Source organism: Haliotis cracherodii, unplaced genomic scaffold, assembly GCF_022045235.1.
Source record: "Haliotis cracherodii isolate W230 unplaced genomic scaffold, xgHalCrac1.p SCAF_12, whole genome shotgun sequence".
Taxonomy (NCBI): Eukaryota; Metazoa; Mollusca; class Gastropoda; order Lepetellida; family Haliotidae; genus Haliotis; species Haliotis cracherodii.
This window is the reverse complement of record NW_027266267.1, coordinates 2198722-2204721: the sequence shown is the minus strand read 5'-3', so window position 1 is coordinate 2204721 and position 6000 is coordinate 2198722. Positions and strand designations below refer to the sequence as shown.

At 38.2% G+C, this 6000-nt stretch overlaps 1 long non-coding RNA gene across 2 annotated transcripts; it reads left to right on the top strand.

Annotated features, from left to right (window-relative positions):
- Positions 1–703: 703 nt before the first annotated feature.
- On the top strand, positions 704–4273 carry LOC139458105 (uncharacterized). Of its 2 annotated transcripts, none has more exons than XR_011652650.1 (4): positions 704–928; positions 1402–1460; positions 2605–2676; positions 3589–4273. It is a non-coding gene; the product is annotated as an uncharacterized lncRNA (long non-coding RNA). The 2 variants fall into 2 exon arrangements; XR_011652649.1 differs by having other exon boundaries at positions 2605–2683.
- The last annotated feature ends 1727 nt before the right edge of the window (positions 4274–6000 follow it).

The following is a 6000-nucleotide window of genomic DNA, read 5'->3' as shown; positions in this document are numbered from 1 at the left end:
CCATACCTTTCAAATGTCTTATCTTCCACTTCACAATGTTCACTGTTGCAAAACTCCTGTCATTTAATTTGTTCTTGATTATTCACACCTGCAAAAGTAAGTTTAGTCGGTACGGTATGAACTAAAAAAATGAGTCACTATAGAGTTTCTAGATAAAGGAATATAAATAAGCAAACATATTTCTACATCATATACATTAGCAAGGATTAACATAAGTTAGGTAGATTGCTTATCCTACAAAAATTAAATCACACATTTACTAACATATGTAAAACAGAATAAGTGGCTTACAGAAGATAAAGAACTTTAATACGTGATCAATATTATTAACATATTCCTTACCTGAACCATATAACAGTCTATGTATTATGGTCTCTGTCTGAATATGTCACATCTTCAGCTCCCTGCAATCGAGGTTGTGAAACATTTCTGCTGTAGGAATATTACATCCGCTGGGATATCCCTTGTCACACTGCCTGGCATGGTAGGCAAACGCATATTCCATACACCACATAGGTATACTTCCTAATACACACTGTCGAAATCCCCGCGGCTCCCAATATGGCCTGTATGAACTGTAATCGGCCAACCTCGTCTCTTTCCGTAACTGCTGCAGAAATGACCGCTCGTCATTCGTGACCAACTCGTGTTATTCCGGGACAAGCAAGTCTACCCATAATTCCCTGTATGGCCGAGGGCGCCATTTTGGAACACAAATGTAAACAAACACTCAAACCTCGTGTAATCGATGTACACCGTGATGCTTGATTGCGATATGCTTACCTCGTGTATCGATACATTGTTCTCAATCACCTCTAACTCGGAAATCCCGGTCGAAATCCACCTGAGCCATCCACAACGAGGACGTCAAGTATTTCGAAAACTCGATTGACAGCCGAAGGAAGGAAGAGCAGCTTGCAGATGCCAGGTACGTAGCAGGGCTTCGAGACATAATGTTCCATGATTTCTATACAGAGATCTTATGAAATGGATTGATTTAGATATTTTCCTGATCTCCATGTTACTACTGTAAACGTCAAGGGCCTTTTAGTTTTGTTGTTTTCGGAAACCCTTTGTTATTATTATGATCAAGTGTTTGTTGTGACATGGTATTTCTATTTGGGATTGCATAAGAGCTACAGGTGCAGGACTTTTAAGGGTCGTGTCCTTATTCTCAACATAACGCTGGGATTTGATGATGAGGGTTAGTTACCAAGGGTATAAATCTGGCAAAGTGCATGTCAAACAAAACGTGGCATTCAATTCCAATCATGTGTTGCCACCTGAACCACCTGAAAGTGAGATATGGATTACAATGAATAATGACAGCTTATCAATCTTTAACAAATTCACACTGAAACATTGAAAGGATAAAGACAAGTTAGTTGTTTTCTGTTTCAGCATGTTCAGGGTTTCTGGGCAGGTTCACAGACATCCTCAGGGAGGATACCAAGTATTGAGTGAGTATTTTTGTTTGTGATAAATACAAACTACATGTATTCATCATGGTATATTTCAATGTAATGTGAAACATCACACTCACAATAGTCCAGCTCTGTGATGGCAGCCTGTAAATAATTGAACATGGACCAGGCAATCTAGTGATTGTTATTTTCAGCCAAGATCCATGCCCTCAGAGTATGATGACAACCTAGTCTGACCACTCAATTCATTAGTTGATTAGTGTTTGCAGCGGTAGAAACTAACACTTTCAGTCCACTAGTCCTAAAATGATAGCATATAGCAAAACCTTTAAAATGTCAAAATGACTAGTGCCAATTTCTAACCCTGGTGTTTGGATGTTGTGTTTGTGTGTGTATGTATGAGTGTATTTAGGTTGGTTTGTTGTTTAACGCCGCACTCAGCTATATGACGACGGTCTGTAAATAATGTCTGGACCAGAAAACCCAGTGATTCATATCATGAGCATCGAGCCACGGAATTTAGATCAATGACATGCATCAACCAAGTCAGAGAGTCTGACCACCCAATCCCGTTAGTCGCCTTTTACGACAAGCATAATGGCCTTTTACGGCAAGCATGGGTTGCTGAAGACCTAGTCTACCCCGGAATCTTCACGGGTCGAGTGTATTTAACTTAAATCATGAATCTTATACTTGTTTCTCTGTGCTTTTACAATGTAACCCAAATTTTCTCTGGAATAATAAAGTATTTTCTTATTTATATCATTTCTGAACAAAGTGTCATATCAAGGTTAGATCTCTGTCAAAACAGTGCCATGGAAAAGCCAAACAAATAGCCTAGAAATAAAAGTAAATACTGCATTGCATTAATCTGCATTTCAAGAAAATGTGGCAATAATTCATGGAATGATATTCACCTCGGTGAGGATCCCTCTGCATTGTCGAACAAGTTATTTCCTATGTAATGTATGTGTTGAATGACCCTGACTTTGTTGTCAAAATATTGTTTTAACATTTGTTAAATATGGGGATAAATGTCATCTCTGAATGTTTGACATGAATTATTATGATTAGGGTAGTTCTAAGTCGGAATCACACCCGGGGTCTTTTCATTTGAATCAAATGTACAACATGTACAGTTTGGACATTTCTGTGATGTGAATGCTACTTATGTTTGTAGAATGTCCGGATGAATAAAAGAGACAGTCATCCGTGCAGCATCAATGCAAAGAAAGACCATAGAAGAGCAACAGTGAGTGGTAAATATTTTGAAATTATTCTGTTTGGTTCATATGGTTATTTTGCAAATATGTCTTCAGTTTGTTCCTTATCGCTGTAGGCACGGATGTCCTATTATCTAAGGCACTACAATTTTCTGTGCAGAGTTGCATCTCTTGGGCTTAGCAGAAACCTATAGTCATGGGTTCAAATCCTGGTTCTCCCCGGGTTAAAGCGTTCGCTCGTCACGCCGAAGACCCGGGTTCGATTCCCGACATGGGTACAATGTGTGAAGCCCATTTCTGGTGTCCCCCGCCGTGATATTGCTGGAATATTGCTAAAAGCGGCGTAAAACCATACTCAGTCAGTCAGTGGTTCTCCCCGATTATGTTGCTAGGTTTGTCAGCATTATACACATACTCGTGGGATTCATCAAAGACCTGCATCACTTAAGACTTTCTTCCCACATCAAACTAACATGCGGTGATATATCTGGAATACTGTTCAAAGCAGTGTTAAAGCCAAATCATTTATTTAACACTGCATCCAGCAAAAGTTTGGCTATATGACAAGGATTGTGAATATATATTTTTCCATGTTGATGAGTTGAAACAATCACTAAATGACATCTCTTAAAAAGATTCCCAGCATTCCAAGCCTAATTAATAGATAAGGTTGTGATTGAGTAGGCTCATTGATCACATGTAATCATACCACAGTGATGTGGGATATTGTCCATAATAGTTATCATCGGTTTGTCTGGACCGAGTTCATAACATTAGTCACTGGTTTGTCTGGTTGAGATTTGAGATGTGATTATCTTAAATGTTTAGCATATAACAAGACTCACATATGACAACTTAAGTGATTTTGCTGCCTTCTATCTGTAAGTACATGTGGCAACAATTCTTTTTGATTGCTAAAATCTTTTTACATAATGCTGCAGAAACTGAAGTCCTGCTTGAGATCCCTGGATGAGTACTCCAGGTTGACAGTCTGGAAGGACCAGACAAGGGAGTCCTAAACAGAGGCTGCACCCCTTCAGATATCAGAGGTGATTTGCAGACAGCGATGATGAGGGTCCTGTTATTTCAATGGAGGCCGACCGAGAAATTGTATGCCAAATGGTACTGGGACACACAAAGGCTGGTCTGGCTAATGTGAGAAGACCAACCAATGCCAAGCTGGAGTGGAATTCTTCCAGGACATTCAGGAAATTCTTGTAAACACTTGAAAGGAATGATAAATGGGACTTATTGTCTTTAAATGTGGACCCAAACACCAAATGGAAAGTTCACAATTCTACTAACACAATGCAGCAGAGATAGAGTCTAACTGGTATCCCCTCATCCTGGTTCCTGTTCATCCATGGCAATATAGAAAGAAAAGGAGGATTGAGGGAAAGTAAGTTATCTGAACTGGTGAACATAATCCGTAGGTACTGTCAAGCGAACAGTTATCACACTCTGTTATGAGTATTGAAGAATAGGATGAAATTGCATTCTGCATCAGGAACCATCATGTGGACACTGTTCAATGTGCGATATACTATAGGCATATGAATAAAAGAAATTGATAATTTGATTGTTGCTTATGTTTCATTTGCCAGCTGTGTAAATGGGGATGTTTCATGATTTTGCCTCAGTTTAATAGCCACACTTATCTTATGAAACCATGCATTGCTTGGGCATCTCAAGATAAATAACACATGTTTCCTTTGCTCTGAAAACGTCTGATGACACATTGATCTGTTATGTCAAAGGTTAAAGTCACAACCAGACAAAAAGTTTGTTTGTGGTCTAACTCTTCCTTTGGGCAGGGGTCGAAGTTGGAAAAAGGTCGTGTGTGATCTATATATACTACATTTTCCCTTAAATTGCCTTTTCTACAGAAGTCTTAGTAACTCTTATACATATACTGGTTACATTACTTCCATATTTTGGTCAATGATATGTTGAATTCTACCAAAGGACTGCATATTTGGTTTATGTGCTGGATAGCTCTTTGAAATGTTTTTGAAATATTTATCACTGATATTGAAGGTCAAATTCACACTCAAAAGTGATAATTCATGAGGGGTTGAAGTGTAAGATCAAGGCAACAGTGAAGGGGTCATTCATAAAGTATTTCTGCAATTATAACTAAAATGCCTATTTCTGGAGATATTTGTGAAGTATTAAGCACATCGTTGTTATATTATTTGAATACACATATATGTGCAGTGGTTACAACTCCAGTGTCAAATTAACTGTCAATCCCTTTTAATAAAATAATTCACAGTAACTGAGGAAGAGCTTACTGTAGTACCATACAACTAGGGTGAGGCAAATGTCAATGAAGTTAGTATTTTGAATATAACAAGTACATGTACCGTTACAAATAGTCTTATTATCATCTCACTAGGACCAAAGGCCCAAGTGAGCACATTGTCAATGACTTTTTCTTTTTCTCAGTACAAACTGGAAGTCTGGACATGAAATTTAAGGATATCATTATACAAGAACTGATGTTTGTTCATTAAATACCATTAACATCCGAAAAGGACAAAATATGAAATTGAACAATTTTCTTCTCCAAAAATGTTTTAGGAGGATATTTACCATTAAAATAACACAGAATATTACAACAGGTATCTGTAATGCACAGGCTAACATTATTTACCAGAAGCAAGTCATGAAGAAAATTTGCATCCGGATACCTTCCGGAAACCTTCCGGAAACCTTCCAGATGCCTTCAACAACCTTCAAATTGCTTGGTATTTTCAAGTTAATTTTTTTATGTGTTTCACACTTAAGTGAACAAAATGCACCCCCCAAATTTTGACATTTTTTTTGGAAGGTTTCCGGAAGGTTTCCGGAAGGTATCCGGGCCGGATCCAAAATGGGAAGGTATCCGGAAGGTTTCCGGAAGGTTTCCGGAAGACGGAAACCTACACTTTTTTTGCTGTGCATGGCATACAACGCCCAATTATCACTCGCCATCGATGACACGTTATTCATTTGCGACAGGCAAATGAAAACACTATCTGTTCAAACCACGGGATATAACCATATCGCTCTGTTGGATGTTAGTGATCTCAAGGAAGCCGTCGAGCAGATCATTTCAAGCGTCACAACACTCCAACTTACCGAGTTTCGAAACAGATTTTTTCATTTGAATTAAGGTAAGTTTTCAAGATTACTCCAGTTGAATTATTAAAAAAAACCACGTTTAACACCTGATATGAAATTTCATACAGGTTTTATTTGTCAAATAACGAGTTTCAATTTCGATATAAGCTGTCTAAATAAGCTCTAAGGTTTCCAGTCTCCTGCTCAGTTCATTCACTTACATTCAACTTGAGACAATAGACTGTTTT